General features: G+C 44.7%; 1 protein-coding gene across 1 annotated transcript in view; it reads right to left on the bottom strand.

Moving 5' to 3' along the window:
• tbcd (tubulin folding cofactor D) overlaps positions 1–19,761 on the bottom strand; it is a 375,176-nt gene that overhangs the window by 266,782 nt on the left and 88,633 nt on the right.

Genomic DNA, 19,761 nt, shown 5'->3' with positions numbered 1-19,761 from the left:
CCTTATTCCCTAACCCCACCCCCCTTATTGTATCTGCTAACAGTTTAGTTTTCCCCGAAGAAGTCGATAAACGGCTGCCACCTCCGAACGAACCCTAATACTGATCCTCTCAGGGCGAATTTACCCAGCCATGTCGCTAATCCATACCCCTGGTTTCGGAGGCTCCGAGTCCTTCACGCTAATAAGATCTGTCTCCGGGCTACCAAAGAGGCAAAGGCCTCTCTCACCTCCTGGACTCCCGGGTCTTCCAACACTCCAAAAATCGCCACCCTCGTTTTTAGCACCGTGGACATGACATCGTCAAATCCCTGCCAAAATCCTCTAAGCTTCGGACATGCCCAAAACATGTGAACATGATTTGCGGGCCCTCCTGCACATTGCCCACACCTGTCCTCTGCCCAAAAAAAACTGCTCATCCAGGCCACCGTCATGTGTGCCCGGTGAATCACCTTAAATTATCAGGTTGGACCTGGCACATGATGAGGACTTGATGGCTCTGCTCAGAACATCCTCCCACAGACCCGCCTTTAACTCCTTTCCCAACTTATCCTCCCATTTACGCTTTATCTCACCTATCTGGGTTCCCTCCCACTCCATAAGTTCTTTATAGATTTCCGAGACCTTCCCCTACCCCACCCCCTTGAATAATTATTTTTATGCAAAAAGAGGCACCTGAAATTTCCAGGCAAGAATTCCAATGGGAGATCAGCAGAATCCTGGAAAAAATGTCTGCTCACCAGTCAAAGTTACAGAAGGATTGTGAGAAGCCTGCAGAATTCCATTATTCCATCACCCACCACCCCTCTCCTAATTTTCTGCCATCCTTTTTTCTCTCTGAAAGTGTCATCTTCTCGCCTGGCTAAAATCCTTGGGAAATGGATACCAAGCAATGAATGAATATGCTAGTTGTATTTTCAAGATTAAGGTTACACAGTAGAAGGGCATTGATTGATTAAGTACCTTGAACACATGTATGTGGTGACTAGGGGCTTTTCACAGTAACTTCATTGAAGCCTACTTGTGACAATAAGCGATTGTGGGGTGTTGATTAGCGAGTAGGCAAACATATGTAATATCGCATTATGTAAGCAAATCATGCAATAAGTAAAAAAAGATTTCAGTCTGGTTTCCTACTTCACCACCCAGCTGAATTATCATAGACTAATATCTTGTGTAAGCAGTCATTTTCCTGTGTGATGATAAACAGTTGGTGACACTAGGTTATTCAACCATGATGAGAAACAGCTGGGTCCTACCCTGTTCTCGCCTATGCTCACACTATCAAGGTAGTTAGACATTAATCAGAAACAGACACCTTTGCAATTTCTGCCTTTTGAGCCAAGCAAAACGCACTTATTTGCCTACCTAACCACAATTATTTTTCAAACAAGACTTCCTAACTGATATTATTAGAAAAGGTGGGGTAATTTAACTCCCCATGTGTACTTACTGCAAAACATCCTTCTAGTTATTCATAAACCTGTGAAATGCATCTATTCTTTTAGCTTCAGGTATGTTTGAGTTCTCTAGAACTACACAATTAGGTATACTTCGCCCAAGACAACGCCACCATTTTAAAAAACTTCATTTACCTCTAAGGGCTAACATTTTGCAGGTGTGGCAAAACTCCACCAAACTCTAAGCTCCTAAGTTAAATTAGATAATTGAGTATTTGATGAACAATCACTGCTGTTTTCTTTAGCTATTTAAGTCAACTGTTACCTCCTTTAGGTGTGTCGGTTTGAAACAGTCAGCTATTGTTCACTTTAAAACACACAATGTAAAAGTTATCCAGGTTTTAAAAAGTACGAAGCAATGTTAAGTTGTAAATGGCTTATTGAACTGGAATATCAGCTCATTTAAGTTGTTACTCCAAATACATCAAGAAGCTGATCATCAGTGTTAATGATTGTAGGTATTAATCCCCGGTTGTCAAACACAAATCTAGTAGCCACACTTTAAATTACCTGTTTTATTCAAGACATGTGACTGCAGATTCAATAAGAAAGCCTGCAGCCTCACCCAAACCAGAGACGAGGAAAGGTAGGTATAGTTACACGAGAATAGTGAAGGAAAAAAAATGTAATCTTGTTCATTTTGAGAGTATATTAATGGAAACCTTGGACACAATAATGTCACAACAATGATGCAACATGCCCCTGCATTCAACAGATTAAATAAGGGAAGAAAAACTAAACTGTTTGATCATTGTGGTAAGATTGACAAGCAATGATATACTAATTCTACTGTTTTGCAAAACGGAGGAAAGGGAGAGGACTGATTAACTAATCTATGGACCTTCAACATTCTAAGTCCATGTTCAATATTTCAGGGTAGCGCAAATACGCTTACGTGTCAATGTATCAGCAATTGCAATCTTTGGCAATTACATTGTTAAGCTCATTGCATTGTGAAGGACAGATGATGATCATTAGCTCAACCTCCTAAAGAGTATAAATGGACACAGCTGGAACAGTTGGGGGAATCATAAGGAGTTTGTAACTCGACAGCTGTTTGAAGAATAAACTTGCTATTGTATCATGCTTCCACCACATACTATTATTGATTTTAACATTATGGGCAGAGGAATTAGGAGGAGTAGGCCACTTGACCATTCAAGCCTGTTCTATTTAATAAGGTCATGTATGATCTGATTGTGACCTCAACTCTATTTTCCTGTCTGCCTCCTATAACCTTTGACTCCCTTGTCAACCAAGAAACTGTCCAACTCAATTGCCTTTAAACACATTAAATAACACTAGGCACGATTCACCAGCCGCGTCCAGCGGAATCAGAACGGGACGTGGCCGGTAGATCCCAGGAGAGGCATCTCCCGGGATTCCCGACGTTTGTTACGCCTCGCGAGGTCTAACAATGGCCAGGATCCCGCCTCATGTAGCTAAAAGAGCTTAAAAGCTCACTTAGCTAGACTGCCGCTGCATCGAACGGCCACTGGCATCAGCCTCGCCGAGATGACCCCAGCCAAGCACCGTTTAGCAATGGTTGCCACAAACGAGAATCAGGCAGAACGGCACTTTGGGGGATCTCCCAGGCGATCAGAGGCCCCCAATTGGTCAACCTCTGGTCAAGCTGGCACCCTGGCACTTCTGGTGCCCCCCCGGACACCCTGGCACTGCCAGCTGGGCCCCCTGTCAGAGACACCAGGGTGCCATCCTGGCACTGTTAAGAGTGCCCAGGTGGCACGGCCAGCCCAGGCTGGCATTTTGCCCATGACAGGGATCAGGCCCAGGGGGTGCCTGCTGGTGTGGGATGTGGGGTTGCTTGTGGACCCTCCCCTTCCCCAACAAATGATTTGGGGCATTGAAGGGAGGTCGGGGAGTCACGGGGGGGGGGGGGGGGGGGGGGGGGCAGAAGGTCCAGGCGTCACATTGTCTTGCCCTGCACTGAGGAGCTTCGATGAGCAGGATATGCGGCTAAGTGTGGCCTTGGCAAGATATGCCGCCGGGGGCCATAAGAAAAAGAGTGCCAGGGCGGCATGGTGGCACAGTGGTTAGCACTGTTGCCTACGGCGGTGACAACCCGGGTTCGATCCCGGCCCTGGGTCTCTGTCTGCGTGGAGTTTGCACATTCTCCCCGTGTCTGCGTGGGTTTCACCCCACAACCCAAATATGTTCAGGTTAAGTGGATTGGTCACACTAAATTTCCCCTTAATTGGAAAAAAACATAATTGGGTACTCTGCCACTACAAGCACCGGGAATGACCCCCCAATCATGCCCAGTACCTTTATTGGTCTCTGGGGGAGAGAATTCCACAAGCTAACAACCCTTAGGAAAGATTTATCTTCATCTCCATCTTAAATAGGAGACCTCTTATTTTTAAACTGTGTCCTCTAATTATAGTCTCGTCCATAATGAAAAACATCCTCTCGGCATCCACCCTGTCAAGTCCCCTCAGGATCGTACAGGTTTCAATATCATCTGTTTCTTCTAAACCCCAATGGATACAGGCCCAACTTGTCCAAACATTCCTCAAAAATACCTCCTTCATTCCATTAATCAGTCAAGTGAACCTTCTCAGAACTGTTTCTAATGCAATTACAGTACATCCTTTTTTTAAGTAAGGAGACCGAAACTGTACCCGTTACTCCAGATGTAGTCTCATCAATGCCTTATACACTTGCAGCAAAACATCCTTACTTTTATATTCCATTCCTCTTGGAATAAATTCATTCCATATGCTTTCTTAATCACTTGTTGTATGTGCACACTAAATTTTTGTGATTCATGTACAAGGACACCCAGATCCTTCATCACCATAGAGTTCCACAGTCAAATAGCATAATGCTTTTCTATACTTTCTGCCACAGAGGACAAGTTCACATTTTCCGACATTATACTCCTTCAGCCAAATATTTGCTCACTCACTTAACCTACCTCCTATCTATACCCCTTGATCTTTGTATCCTCGTCACATCTTATTTATCTACCTATCTTTGTGTCCTCAGCAAATTTAACAACCATACATTTGATCCCTTCATTCATAGAATTTACAGTGCAGAAGGAGGCCATTCGGCCCATCGAGTCTGCAGCGGCTCTTGGAAAGAGCACCCCACCCAAGGTCGACACCTCCACCCCATCCCCATAACCCAGTAACCCCACCCAACACTAAGGACAATTTTGGACACTAAGGGCAATTTATCATGCCCAATCCACCTAACCTGCACATCTTTGGACTGTGGGAGGAAACCCACGCACACACGGGGAGGATGTGCAGACTCCGCACAGACAGTGACCCAAGCCGGAATCGAACCTGGGACCCTGGATCTGTGAAGCAATTGTGCTAACCACTATGCTACCGTGCTGCCCATAAATTCAAGTCAGTGAAACAAATAGTAAATAGTTGCAGCCTTAGCACTGAATTCTGTGGCATTTCACGTGTTATACTTTGTCAAACCGAAAATGACCCATTTATCCCAACTCTTTGCTTCCTATTAGCTAACCAATCCTATATTCACACCGATATTTACTCCCTACATGTGAGCTCTTATTTTTGCACGTTAACTTTTAATATGGCACCTTATCTAATTCTTGGAGTCTGGAAATCCAAGTACCACCACATCTACAAATTCCCCTTTGTCCATGTTACTTCCACAAAGAACTATCGGCGTGATTCTCTGAAATTGAAGCCAAGTGTTCGCGCCGTCGTGAACGCCATCGCGTTTCACGAAGGCGCGAACAGAGCCCGGGCATGACCTATTCTGGCCCCCACAGGGGGTCAGCACGGCACTGGAGTAGTTCACGCCATTCCAGCCTCCTTACGCGGCGCCAAATAGTATCCAAGTTTACAGAGAGTAGAACATTGGCGGCCTACTACATTGAATAGGCAGGTTTAATAGTAATAATGGCATGTATGAGGGTTGTGGCAACAGATAAGTTGAGGTACAAATGGAGTCAGCTGACATTAGAGGTAGAAATAGACAGTCTCTGTGACCACACAGAAATGTAGTGGAACGCAGCCCCATCTCCCACTCCTTCTCCCCTCTGTCCTGAATCCTATGTACCTGACTATTGCACAAATATAGTAAGGACATTTTAACTACTGTCTTATAGGTTAAGCTTTGAGGCCCTATTTATTCACACTTCTAATTTGCATGGGCAATAAGGGTTAAATCAAAAGCAAACAAGAGCCGTCAAACAAGTTATTCAGCGGTCTTAGCTTTCGACTGCTCGAGGGAAGAGATTATACAACCTGTAATCAAACTTGAACCAAAAATACATTATTTTATAAAAATTGCTGAAGGCCTAAATAAGTACTGAGGTAAACAAGATATTAAACAATTGGGAGTTAAAACTCGTCCCTGTTGACCACATTGGAGACATGAAGGGATTGAAAGCTTTACCACCTTCCACCATTTTAGCCAACGAGCCTTTCCAGCATTTTCTGTTTTTATTTCCACTCCATCACTATTTCTGGGTACGTCCTGTCCCAGTAGCAGAACAGACCCACCAAAGTTTGCAGCACAGTGTCTCTGGAGTAGTCCAAGGAGTCTTCAACATTGACTCCAGACCCCATGAAGTATCATGTCATCAGCTCAAAAACAGGCAAGGAAATCTCTTGCTGATTAACACCCATCATCCTCTCTCAACTGATGAACCAGTACACCTCCGCGTTGAACACCACCTGGAAGAAGCACTGAGGGAACAAGGGCACACAACTTACTCTGGGTAGGGGCTTCAACAATGTCTGACACTAAGATTGGCTCAGTAGCACGTTAGTACAGCCTTGGTCTAAACATGAATAAAATAGGTGCCTTTTATCAACTTTAAGTACAGAAAGCCTATCCAATACCTCCTCCATATCAAATTTAAACCCGTCAAGGGTCTGAACTATCTCCTTCACCATGACCTGCATAGCATCTTCTTCCTTGACGGATGTAAAGACGGGTGTAAAGCATTAATTTTACGCCTCAGCCATGCCTCTGCCTCCATGGGTAAATCCCATTTTTAGTCTCTAATCAGCTACACTTTGCGACCCTTTTATTATTCATATGCCTATCGAAGACTTTTGGATTCCTTTTTATGTTAGTTGCAAGTCTCTTTTCATATTCTCTCTTTGCTTCTCTTATTTGGTTTCTCAATTCCCCTCTGAACGTTCTATGTTCAACCTGACTCTCGGTTATTTTATCCACCTGACATAGTCATGAGCACATTTTCCTTCTTCAGCTTAATCTCTATCTCTTTTGTCATCAAGAGAGCTCAAGATGTGTTGCCTTACCTTTCCCCTCGACTGTGCCCAAACTATCTCTCTTCTTTAAAGGCAGTCCATTAATGTGCAAGGAATATCAAAAAGGGCTAATTTAAGAAACAGGAAGTGAGTCAAGAAGAAAAGTTGAGTGTTTATTATCTCGGAGTGCAACAAAACTTATATAAGAACAGTTTGACTCAATTTCATCATAGAAAACAAAACTCACAGAAGGCTAAATTGCCAATGTTCTTAAGAGAACACTGCTTGTGATTTCCTACATTGAGCAACATACTTTTGTTAAAGAATGTGATGAATAAAAAAAACAAGGAAATTATTGAGAAAAATAAATGCAATGGAAGCACTTCATGTTAAATATTTTAAAATGTAATGTTAGAAATGAAAGGTATTCAGACTAGAAACAATACATCTGGAAATACACAGTTTCATGATCTACTGAGCTTACACACTAATATATATATATATATATATATATATATATAAAGCCTGAACAATATTCCAAGCCAATTTACTTTTGTTGTGCCCTCAAGGCAAGTCTGCCCTACCTTAACTAACAATGTGACTGCAGGTAGTGGCAATCTACATACTTCTACTTTATTTTCAACAGCGATCTACGTTGATTTATCAGTTGGTTAAAAATATATTTTCAGCACATTAATTTCTTCATATAGATTCGGTAATTCACACAGGTACCTCAAAATTATCAATCGTCATTATTTTAAATGTATTCATTCATGGGATATGGGTATTGCCCATCGCTAATTGCCATTGAGAAGGTGATGGTGAGTTGGCTTCTTGAACTGCTGCCGTCCATGTAGGTACACCCACAGTGCTGTTACAGAGAAAGTTCTAGGATTTTGATCCAGCAAAAATGAAGGACCAATAATATAGTTCCAAGTCAGGATTGTGCGTGGTGCAGGGGAACTTCCAAATGGTGGTATTCCATGCATCTGCTGTAATAGAATTTACAGTGCAGAAGGAGGCCATTCGGCCCATCGAGTCTGCATCAGCTCTTGGAAAGAGCACCCTACCAAAGGTCAACACCTACACCCTATCCCCATAACCCAGTAACCCCAGCCAACACTAAGGGCAATTTTGGACACTAAGGGCAATTTATCATGGCCAATCCACCTAACCTGCACATCTTTGGACTGTGGGAGGAAACCGGAGCACCCGGAGGAAACCCACACACACACACACAGGGAGGATGTGCAGACTCCGCACAGACAGTGACCCAAGCCTGAATCGAACCTGGGACCCTGGAGCTGTGAAGCAATTGTGCTATCCACAATGCTACCGTGCTGCCCCTTGTTAATGGCCCAGACCGAAGGGGGTTTACACTGTTACCCATCCCTCAGTGTACATTTGCTGGTAAGACCTTACACAGTGGTCCTTGACCTTCTAGATGGTAGAGGTGATTGGTCTGGAAGGTGCTGTCTAAAAAATCATGGTAGATTTCTGCAGTGTATCTTATAGATGGTACACACTGCCATCACTGTAATGCAGCGTCAGCAAGCAGGCTGCTTTGTCCTGGATGGAGCAAGCTTCCGGAGTATTGTTGGAGCTTCACTCATCCAGGCAAGTGGAGGGTATCAAACTCTTGACTTGTCTCTTGTTGATGGTTTTAGACTGGAGAGTCAGGTGAGATACTCGCTGCAGGATTCTAAACCTCTGACCTGCTCTGTTAGCCTCAGTATTTATATGGCTAGTCCAGTTTAGTTCCTGGTCAATGGCAACTCCCCGGATATTGATAATGAGGGGTTCAGCGAAGGTAATGACTTTGAATGTCATGGAGCAATGGTTAGGTTCTCTCTCTTGTTGGAGATGGTCATTGTCTGGCATTTGTGTGGTGAGAATGTTACTTGCCACTGTCAGCCCAAACCTGGATATTGCCCAGGTCTTGCTGCATTTGGAGATGAACTGCTTCAGTATCTGGGTTGCCACAAATGATGCTGAACATTGTCATCAGTCAACATCCCCACTTATCTGACCTTATGATGGAAGGAAGGTCATTGACGAAATAGGTGAAAATGGTGAGATCACTATCCTGAGGAACACCTGCAGTGATGTCTTAGAACTGAGATGATTGACCTCCAACAATCATAACCATCTTCCTTTGTGCTAGGTATGATTCCAACTAACGGAGAGTTTTCCCCTGATTCCAGTTTTGCTAGGGCCCCTCGATGCCACACTTGGTCAAGTGCTGCGTTGATGTCAAGGGCAAACATTGTGACCTCAGCTCTGGAGTTGAGCTCTTTTGTCCATGTTTGGACCAAGGCTCGAATGAAACCAGGAGCTGGGTAATCCTGGCAAGACCCAAACTGAGCATCAGTGAACCGTTTATTGCTAAGCAAATGCCACATGATTAACCTGTTAATAATCGCTTCCATCACTTTACCGATGATCAAAAGTATCAGGCCTGATGGGTTGATAACTGGCCGGGTTGGATTCATGCTGCTTTTTGCATATAGAACATATCTGGGCAACTTTGTACATTGCCAGACAATGCCAGTGGGTGCCAGTGCTATACAGCTTAGCTGGGAGCGTATAAAGTTCGGAAGCACACTCTTCAGTCCAATGCCGGAATATTGTCAGGGCCCATAGCCTTTGCAGTGTCCAGTCCCTTCTTAATTCCCCATGAATTGGCTGAAGACTGGCATCTATTATGTCAGGGACCTCAGGAAGAAGCCGAGGTGGATCATCCACCTAGCACCTCTGGTTTAAGATTATTACAAATGCTTCAGCCTTATCTTTTGCAATAATGGGCTCCCCATTATTGAGGATAGCGATATCCTCTTCCTCCAGTTACTTGTTTAATTGTCCACCATCATTCACAACTCAATGGGGCAGGACTCACAGATCATCTCGGTGTTAAAAGGGCAATACTGATTGTCAATGTGAAATGTTTTGGCATTCTATATTCCGTTGGTCACACTCTCATCACGGAGTAAAAAAATTGTAGAGTCAAATCCCATTCCAAGGTTTCAGCACCTGATTCAGACCACCGTCACAACGTGCAATATTGTGAATGCTGCATTTGAATTCTTTAAGCAAACAATACACCAAGGGCCCTGTCTGCCTGTTGCAGGGTTTCACCGAGATGGAAAGATCCATTCAGAAGAGCAGTGAGTTCTCCTCGTGCCCTGGCTAAGATTGCTCTTTCAATGACAATACCAGAACTGATTTATACAAAACATATTTGCTGGTTTTCATTTCATTACTGTTTATGGATCCTTGCTGTGTGCAGAATCACTACTGCTTTTGGCAGATTTCAGTCCTAACTGCACAACGTAATTAATTCTATGCAAAGTACTTTCCAATGTTTCTGAGAAATGGGATAAGGCCCTGAGATCAAGGAGATTCTTACTACTTTCTGTATACTACGACAGCGCACCAGAATGCAAATTTACCTTTCAATATTAACAAGCTTCCAATTTCAGTGGCTTGCTGAGTAAATGACAAACTCTTCCCGAGACGATCTGAGTAAATCAGAGGGAATTCTCATCCCATTTCTACTACCTTTTTGTTCATTAATTTTTGGGATGTGGGCATCCCTGGCAAGGCCAGTATTTATTCCCATTCCTAGTTGCACTTCAGAAGGTGGTGGTGAGCTGCCTTCTTGAATTGCTGCAGTCCCGGAGTTGTAGGTACACCCACAGTGCAGTTAGGTGGGAGCGATTGAATACAACGGAGGAGCTTGCGAGGCCACTTCAGAGGACATGAAGAATCAACCACATTTCTGTGGATCTGGAATCACATGAATGCAAGACCAGGAAAGGACGGAAGGTTTCCTTCCCTAAAGGATATTCGTGAACAAGTTGAGGTTTGTTTTTCCAACAATCAACAATGGTTTCATGGTCATCGTTAGACTTCTAATTCCAGATTTTGTTTTTAAAAATCAAATTTAATTCCACCATCTGCAGTGGTGGGGTTTGAATTCGGATCCCCAGAGCATTACCCTAGGATTCTGGATTACTAGACCAGTGACAATACTAATGTGCCACCACCTCCTAAACCACTGCTTTGGAGAAGCATTAATGAAAGTTCGGAAGCAGATTTTTTGAGGTGAGTTTCGCCATTGCTGTGGTGGTAGTTGGTGGGTGGTGGGGGAACAGCATCCATAAAAAGAAAATATACATTGTTTCAGCTCTTCAACAGTGTTGACATGAATTATACCTCAAACATTATCCAATCTTTATCACATATATTAGCTGGCCTGTTATTTGTTGCCAGAATTTTCTGTGATTGCTAAGAAAAATTCAAGAGAATTGGCAATCTGACTCTGAGAGGCCACCACTGGCTGACTGTTGTGGGAAATTTAAAAAATGCTGCATTGTTCCAACTGAATAGTGCCTCCAAGGTTGGGGGAGTGGTACCTTATCGGGAGAAGAGTAGAACAAGCTTTATTCTACATGTCTCCGAGTTTGATGGTGCTTAAAATCGGAAGAGTTACATTCACCAGCACCAAAATCCCTCACCTTCAACTGTACATAATTTAAATAAAAAGGCATTTTTTAATATTTGCAATAATGTGCTCCATTATCTTCAACACTTTCAGTTCCTCAGTCACATTGAAGTATGGATATCTTTTAAATACTTGATTACCATTATCAAAATTTAAGTATAAATAAGCCTTCCCTCAGCAATTGAACAGACTTTTATATTAGTACAAATTGAATTAAACCTATATATTTGAAGATTTCAAATCAATCTCCTTGCTGTTATTTAAAAGCAAACTGGCACATCGATAAATTTATAAAGCTGTGTTGCAGAGAGCATAACAAGGAAAACGCATCCCAAACTTTTATATCGTCCATCTCCATAATGAGAGTTGTGTTACTCGGCCAAATAAACAATTGACTAAATCTGTAGGACTGCCAGGCATGATCTTTGCAACCACCAAGTCAGCTCTCCGTAAGTTCTTATAGATCTGGGATTTTCAAACTGCAGAACACAACCCACGGGGGAGTCGCAGGCAGGTGTTGGGAGGGTTGCGGAGCGATGGGTCGTGGCGTTCCCAATCACGGGAGAAGCGTCCAATGGCCGTGACCGGCTTTTAAATTGAGGATGCTGGCCGCAACGGGCTTTTAAATGGAACAAAGCAGTCTTCCAGCCAGAGAGGTGGCAGAGAGCAGGTACGTCTGCTTTTGGCGCAAACTCAAGGAGGAGAGATTCCTCCATTTTCTAGCTGTGAGCAAGCAAGGCAACAGGACTGTGAATAACTGAAGATGGAACGTTTTAAACAAAGAAAAAACTGAAATCGGGAGCAAAGCAGAATAAAGAAGATTTCTTGAACTATGGCTTTGTTAATTGTGCCAAAACAATTCAGGGTGCAAAGCCATTGTGCGTTATATGCAGGGAAGTACTGGCAAATTACAAAGGCATTTGTAGAGTAAGCATGGCAAGTTCGAGGACAAACCTCGATTTTTAAACAGGATTCAGAGAGAACTTATATCACCAGCTGAACTCTTTAGCAGAAATGTAACATTGAATCACAAAGCAAGTGAGATCGTGAGGCCCGAGCAGGCACACCTGTCGCACTAATGTTCGCAAAAATGGTGTGTCACAAAGGTCGGACAGCATGGATCCCGAAGGTCAATCAGTTGGTTGGTAGAAGTGGTAAAAGTGGGTCCCGTGAAAAAAATGTTTGAAAAACACGGTTATAGATAACTTTGAATCCCAAGCTTTGATTTCATTAACATCCCAACTGAAGTGTGAAACTTTGCACACAGTGCAATCCAAAGGACATGGTCCTTCCTAACCACCAGCAAACTCTACCCAATCGCTGATGAAATGCTAATCAAAGAACAAAGAACAATACAGCGCAATACAGCACAGGAATAGGACCTTCGGCCCTCCAAGCCTGTACCGGTCATGATGTCAACCGTTGCTATAACCCTCACTTCCTTGTGCTGTATCCCTCAATACCCATCCGATCCATGTGTTTGTCGAAGATGCTTTTTGAACGCCGTTAATGTATCTACTTCCACATCCTCTGCTGGCAAGAGCTGGAATTTTCTAGCTCTTTTCTTGTTGACTTATTGCTTCCACCCACAATCAATAAAATGTTTCTCCTTGTGGGAGAGTCTAGGACCAGAGGGCATAATCTCAAAGTAAAGGATTCCCCCATTTAAAACAGAGATGAGGAGGAATTTCTTCTCTCAGAGAGCTGTGAATCTGTGGAATTCTTTACCGCAGAGGGGTGTAGAGGCTGGGTCATTAAGCACGTTCAAGGCTGAGATAGACAGATTTTTATTCAGTGAGGGAATAAAGGGTTATGGGGATAAGGTGGGAAGGTGGAGTTGAGGATTGTCATATCGTTGGACTGGGGTGAGCACAGTAAGAAATCTTAGAACACCAGGTCAAAGTCCAACAGGTTTGTTTAGAATCACTAGCTTTCGGAACCCAGCTCCTTCATCATGAAGTTGGTGTTGTAAAACTTCTTACTCTCTCCATTCACATCAGTGACAGAGTTTAAATTCCTTGGTTCAAGAACTCCTTCCCCTCAGCTGTCTGCCTTGCTGCATCACCCCATCTTCAAAAGTCTCCTTAAATTCCATATTATCCCTTTTGCAGTGCAACATATTATTAAAAGGATTTATTGGTTCCATTCAGTAAGTTAAAAAAAAAATGGATGAAGAAAGATTTTGCATTGGGGAAGCGGTAGCATAGTGGTATTGTCGCTAGACTGATCGCCCCTGCAAAGTCCTCCTTACTAACATCTGGGGGCTCGTGCTAAAGTTGGGAGAGCTGTCTCGCTTGACATAGTCATAATCACAGAATCATAACGTACAAACTCATAATCACAGAATCATAACGACAAACAATGTCCCAGACACCACAATCACCATTCCTAGGTATGTCCTGTCTCACCAGCAGAGACCCAGCAGAAGTGGCAGCACAGTGGTATCCAGTCAGGCAGGAGTTGCCCTGGGAGTCTTCAAAGTTCGACTCTGAAGTCTTATGACTTCAGGTTAAACATGGGTAAGCAAGCCTCCTGCTGATTACCACGTTATCATCCACCATCAGCTGATGAATCAGTATTTCTCCATGTTGAACACCACTTGGAGGAAGTACTGAGGGTGGCAATGGCACAGAATATAGTCTGGGTGGGGACTTCAATGTCCATCACCAATAGTGGCTTAGTAGTATCACCACACACAGAGATGGTCAGGTCCTAAAGGACATCACTGCTAGACTGGGACTGTAACAGGTGGTGAGGGAACCAACATACTTGAACTCATCCTCACCAACCTGCCTGCTGCAGATGTATCTCTCTATGTCAGTATCGGTAGAAGTGACCTCCGCACTTGTGGAGACAAAGTGCTGTTCTCACATTAAGGATACCTCCCTCGTGTTGTGTGGCACTACCATCGTGCTAAATGGGATAGATTTTGAACAGATCTAGCAACTCAAGACTGGGGATCCATGAGGTGCTGTGGGTCATCATCAGCAACAGAATTGTGCTCAACCACAATCTGCAAACTCATGGCCCGGCATATCCCCCACTCTACCATTACCGCCAAGCCAGGGGATCAACCCTGATTCAATGAAGAGTGCAGGAGAGCATGCCAGGAGCAACACCAGGCATACCAAAAAATGTGGTGTCAACCTGGTGAAGCTACAAAACAGGGCTACTTGTGGGCCAAACAGCATATGCAGCAAGTAATAGACAGAGCTGAGCAATTCCGCCGTGAATGTTGATGGGCAATTAAACAACTCACTGGAGGAGGAAGCTCCCATCCTCAATGATGGAGGAGTCCAGCACATCTGTGCAAAAGACAACACTTAAGCATTCACAACAATCTTCAGCCAAAAGTGCCGAGTGGATGATCCGTCTCGGTCTCATCCAGAGGTCCCCAGCATCACAGATGCCAGTCTTCAGCCAATTCGATTTATCCCACGTGATATCAAGAAACAGCTGAAGGCATTGGATACTGCAACAGCTACTGGCCCTGACAACGGTCCGGCAATAGTACTGACGTCTTGAGCTCCAGAACTTGCCGCATCCCTAGTCAAGCTGTTCCAGTACAGCTACAACACTGGCATATATCAGGCCAGCAATGTGGAAAATTGCATGGGTTTGACCTGTACACAAGAAATAGGACAAATCCAACTCAGCCGATTACCATCCTATCAGCGAAGTGATGGAAGGAGTCATCAACAGTGCTAGCAAGCGGCATTTACTCAGCAATAACTTGCTCACGGACTCTCAGTTTGGGTTCTGCCAGGGTCACTTAGCTCCTGGCATCATTACAGCCGGTTCAAACATGGACAAAAGAGCTGAATGCCAGAGGTGAGGTGAGGTGAGAGTGACTGTCCTTGCCATCAAGGCAGCATTTGACTGAGTATGGCATCAAAGAACCTGAACAAAACTGCAGTCAATGGGAATCAGGAGGAAACTCTCCGCTAGTTGGAGTCATACCTGGCACAAAGGGAGATGGTTGTGGTGGTTGGAAGTCAATCATCTCAGCTCCAGGACATCACCGCAGGAGTTACTCAGTGTAGTGTCCTAGACCCAACCATTTTCAGCTGCTTCATCAATGACCTCCCTTCCATCATAAGGTCAGAAGTGGAGATGTTCGCAGGTGACTGCACAATGTTCAGCACCATTCGCGACCCCCAGATAATGAACAGGTCCATGTCCAAATGCAGCAAAGACCAGCCCAATATTCAGGTTTGGGCTGACAAGTGGCAAGTTACATTCATGCCACACAAGTGCCAAGCAATGACCATTTCTTACAAGAGAAGATCTAAATATCGCCCCTTGACATTCAATGGCATCACCATCGCTGAATCCCCCACAATCAACATCCTGGGGGTTACCATTGATCATAAATTAAACTGGACTAACCATATTAATACAGTGTCTACCAGAGCAGGTCAAAGGCGAGGAATCATACGGCCAGTAACTCACCTCCTGACCCTCCAAAGCCTGTCCACCATCTGCAAGGCACAAATCAGATATGTAATGGAATACTCTCCATTGCCTGGATGAGTGCAGCTCCAACAACACCACCCAGGACACAGCAGCTTGATTGATTGTGACCCCTTCCACAAACATTCAAATTCTCCACCACTGACGAACTGTGGCAGCTTTGTGTATCATCTACAAGATGCACAGCAGTAACTCACCAAGGTTCCTTAGGCAGCACCTTCCAAACCCACGACCACTACCATCAAGAAGGACAAGATCAACAGATACCTGGGAACCCCATCATTTGGAGGCTCCCCTACAAGTCACTCACCACCGATTTGGAAATATATCCCCGTTCCTTCACCGTCGCTGGGTCAAAACTCTAGAACTCTCTCCCTAAAAGCACTGTGGGCATACCGACTGCTCCCCGGACCTGGAATACCGGATTGTGAAGTGCCGCCCGTACTGCCTTCCATGGGAGTTCACTTCAGCTATTATCACAGCGGTCTACATCCTACTTCAGGCAGAAGTGAAGAAGGCGCTGGACAAATTGCACAAGAGTTATAAATAACAATGACAAAGAACACCTGGAGGCCTTGTTCAACATGGCCTGGGACTTCAACCAGGCCAACCTCAAAAGTGTACTGCCAAAATTCCACCAACACATTTCCTGTCCCACCAGGGATGCCAACACTCAACCACTGCTACACAAAATCAAGGGTGCCTACTGGTCCATCCCCCGACCACACTTTGGAAAATCAGACCTTCTCCCGGCATACAAGCAGAAACTTAAGCGGAAGAATCCGGTTAAGAAGGCCGTGCAGTCCTGGCCCGAGGCAGCAGTAGAGGTCCTACGTGACTGCTTTGAGTCAGTTGACTGGTCCATATTTAAGAACTCAGCGACCAACCTAAACGAGTATGCCACCACCGTCACAGACTTTATCAGCAAATGTGTAGAAGACTGCGTGACAAAGAAAGTAGTACGTACGTTCTCCAACCCGATACCATGGCTTAATCGGGAGATTGACTACCTACGTAAGGCCAGGTCTGAGGCTTTCAAGTCAGGCAACCCTGACCTAAACAAGAAATCCAGGTATGACCTCCGCAAAGTCATCAGGGATGCCAAGAGACAATATCAGACCAAACTAAGAGTCACAGACTAACGTTACGGACTCTCGTTGGTTGCAGCAAGGCTGAAACAACATAACAGGCTACAAAGCGAAGCTGAGCAGAATCTCCGGCAGCAGCGCAACCCTCCCTAATTAACTCAATGCATTCAATGCTTGGTTCGAGCAGGAAACCATCAAACTGCTCTCAACTGCCCCAGCAGCATTGGACACACCCATACCCACCGTCACAGCTTCTGAAGTCAGATCAGTCTTCTTGAAAGTGAACCTTTGGAAGGCGATGGTTCTTGACAAGGTCCCTGGTTATACACTCAGATCATGCACGAACCAGCTGGCAAATGTGCCCGCAGACATCTTCTACCTCTTCCTACTCCATTCCACCTTGTCCCCACCTGCTTCAAGAAGCAGGATCTGACTCACCATTATACGGTGCCTAAGAAGAACCAGGCATTGTGCCTCAATGACTATCGTCCGGTGGCCTTGACATCGATCGTAATGAAGTTCTTCGAGAGGTTGGTTATGAGGCACATCAACTGCATACTCCCAGGATGCCTAGATCCACTACAATTCGGATATCGCCACAACCAGTCCACAGCAGATGCCATCTCCCTGGCCCTACACTCATCCCGGGAGCATCGCAACAACAAGGACTCCTACATCAGACTTCTATTTATTGACTAAGCTCCGCCTTCATCACCATAATCCCAGCCAAACTCATATCAAAGCTCCAAAACCTAGGACTTGGCTCTTCACTGCAATTGAATTCTAGACTTTCTGACACATAGACCACAATCAGGAACGATAAACAACAACACCTTTACACGATAGTCCTCAATACTGGGACCCCTCAAGGCTGTGTACTTAGCCCCTAATATACTCCCTATACACACACACGACTGCTTGACAAAATTTGACTCCAACTCCATCTACAAGTTTGCTGATGACATGGCCGTAGTGGGTCGGATGTCGAACAATGATGAGTCAGAATACAGGAGGGAGATAAAGAACCGAGTGGAGTGGTGTAAAGATAACAATATCTCCTTCAATGTCAGAAAAACTAAAGAGCTGGTCATTGACTTCAGGGAGCAAAGTATTGTAACCATCCCTGTCTGCATCAACGGGGCCCAGGTGGAGATGGTTGACAGAAGCAGGCCCTGACCTACAATCACCAACAATCTGTCCTGGTCCACCCACATCGATGCTACAACCAAGAAACCACAACAGCGCCTAAACTTTCTCAGGAAACTAAGGAAACTTGGCATGCCCACATTGCAGATGCACCCTATCTGGCTGTATCACAGCCTGGTATGGCAACTGCTCGGCACAAGATCGCAAGAAACTACACCGCCCAGTCCACCACACCAACCCGCCTCCCATCCATCGACTCTGTCTACACTTCCCATTGCCTTGGGAAAGTGGGCAGCATAATCAAAGACCCCTCCCACCCGGCTTATTCACTCTTCCAACTTCTCCCATCGGGCAGGCGATACAAAAGTCTGAGATTCAAAAACAGCTTCTTCCCCGCTGTTACCAGACTCCGAAACGACCCTCAAACGGACTGATCTGATATCTTCACACATCTTATGCTTCACCTGATGCTTGTGTCAATGTATTCACAGTGTGCATTTTATGTTTGCCCTATGTATTTTCTTTTCATGTACAGAATGATCTGTCTGAGCTGTAAGCAGAACAATACTTTTCACTGCACCTCGGTACACATGACAAGAAACAAATCCAAAATACCTACACCTCAGGTACTACAGTGGTTCAATGAGGCAACTCGCCACCTCCTTCTGACGGAAACTAGGGATGGGCAATAAATTCTGGCCTAACCAGCGATGCCCACATCCCGTAAATGAATTTTTAAAAAATGTACAGAATTCCTTTCACAGCATCAAAGCACTTTGTTACCAATAGGCAAATATGGCATAAAACGAGGTCTAACAAATGAGAAAAATGACCAGATTGAACACGTGACTCTATGACTGCACACCCACCTAGATTTCCAACTGAAACACTTTGTGTCTGTTACCGGATAGAACACACCGAGTTTAATCATTAACCTCGAAGCCTACAGAAAACATCCTCCGACACATTCCTTTAATGAAATGTGCAAAGAAGATTTACCAGGATGTTGCCTGGAATGGAGAGTAGGTCTTACGAGGAAAGGTGGAGGGTGCTAGGCCTTTTCTCATTAGAACAGAGAAGGATGAGGGGCGACTTGATAGAGGTTTATAAGATGATCAGGGGACTAGATAGAGTAGACAGTCAGAGACTTTTTCCCCGGGTGGAACAAGCCATTACAAGGGGACATAAATTTAAGTTGAAAGGTGGAAGATATAGGAGGGATATCAGAGGTAGGTTCTTTACCCAGAGAGTAGTGGGGGCATGGAATGCACTGCCTGTGGAAGTAGTTGAGTCGGAAACATTAGGGACCTTCAAGCAGCTATTGGATAGGTACATGGATTACGGTTAAATGATATAGTGTAGATTTATTTGTTCTCAAGGGCAGCACGGTAGCATTGTGGATAGCACAATTGCTTCACGGCTCCAGGGTCCCAGGTTCGATTCCGGCTTGGGTCACTGACTGTGCGGAGTCTGCACGTCCTCCCCGTGTCTGCGTGGGTTTCCTCCGGGTGCTCCGGTTTCCTCCCACAATCCAAAGATGTGCGGGTTAGGTGAATTGGCCAATGATAAATTGCCCTTAATGTCCAAATTGCCCTTGGTGTTGGGTGAAGGTGTTGAGTTTGGGTAGGGTGCTCTTTCCAAGAGCTGGTGCAGACTCAAAGGGCCGAATGGCCTCCTTCTGCACTGTAAATTCAATGATAATCTATGATTAATCTAGGACAAAGGTTCGGCACAACATCGTGGGCCGAAGGGCCTGTTCTGTGCTGTATTTTCTATGTTCTATGTTCTATGAAATGAAATGAAAATTGCTTATTGTCACAAGTAGGCTTCAATGAAGTTGTGAAAAGCCCCTAGTCGCCACATTC

Source organism: Scyliorhinus torazame, chromosome 18 (assembly GCF_047496885.1).
Source record: "Scyliorhinus torazame isolate Kashiwa2021f chromosome 18, sScyTor2.1, whole genome shotgun sequence".
Classification (NCBI taxonomy): domain Eukaryota; kingdom Metazoa; phylum Chordata; class Chondrichthyes; order Carcharhiniformes; family Scyliorhinidae; genus Scyliorhinus; species Scyliorhinus torazame.
Note: the sequence above shows the minus strand (reverse complement) of the source record. Positions and strands in the feature narration are given on the sequence as shown.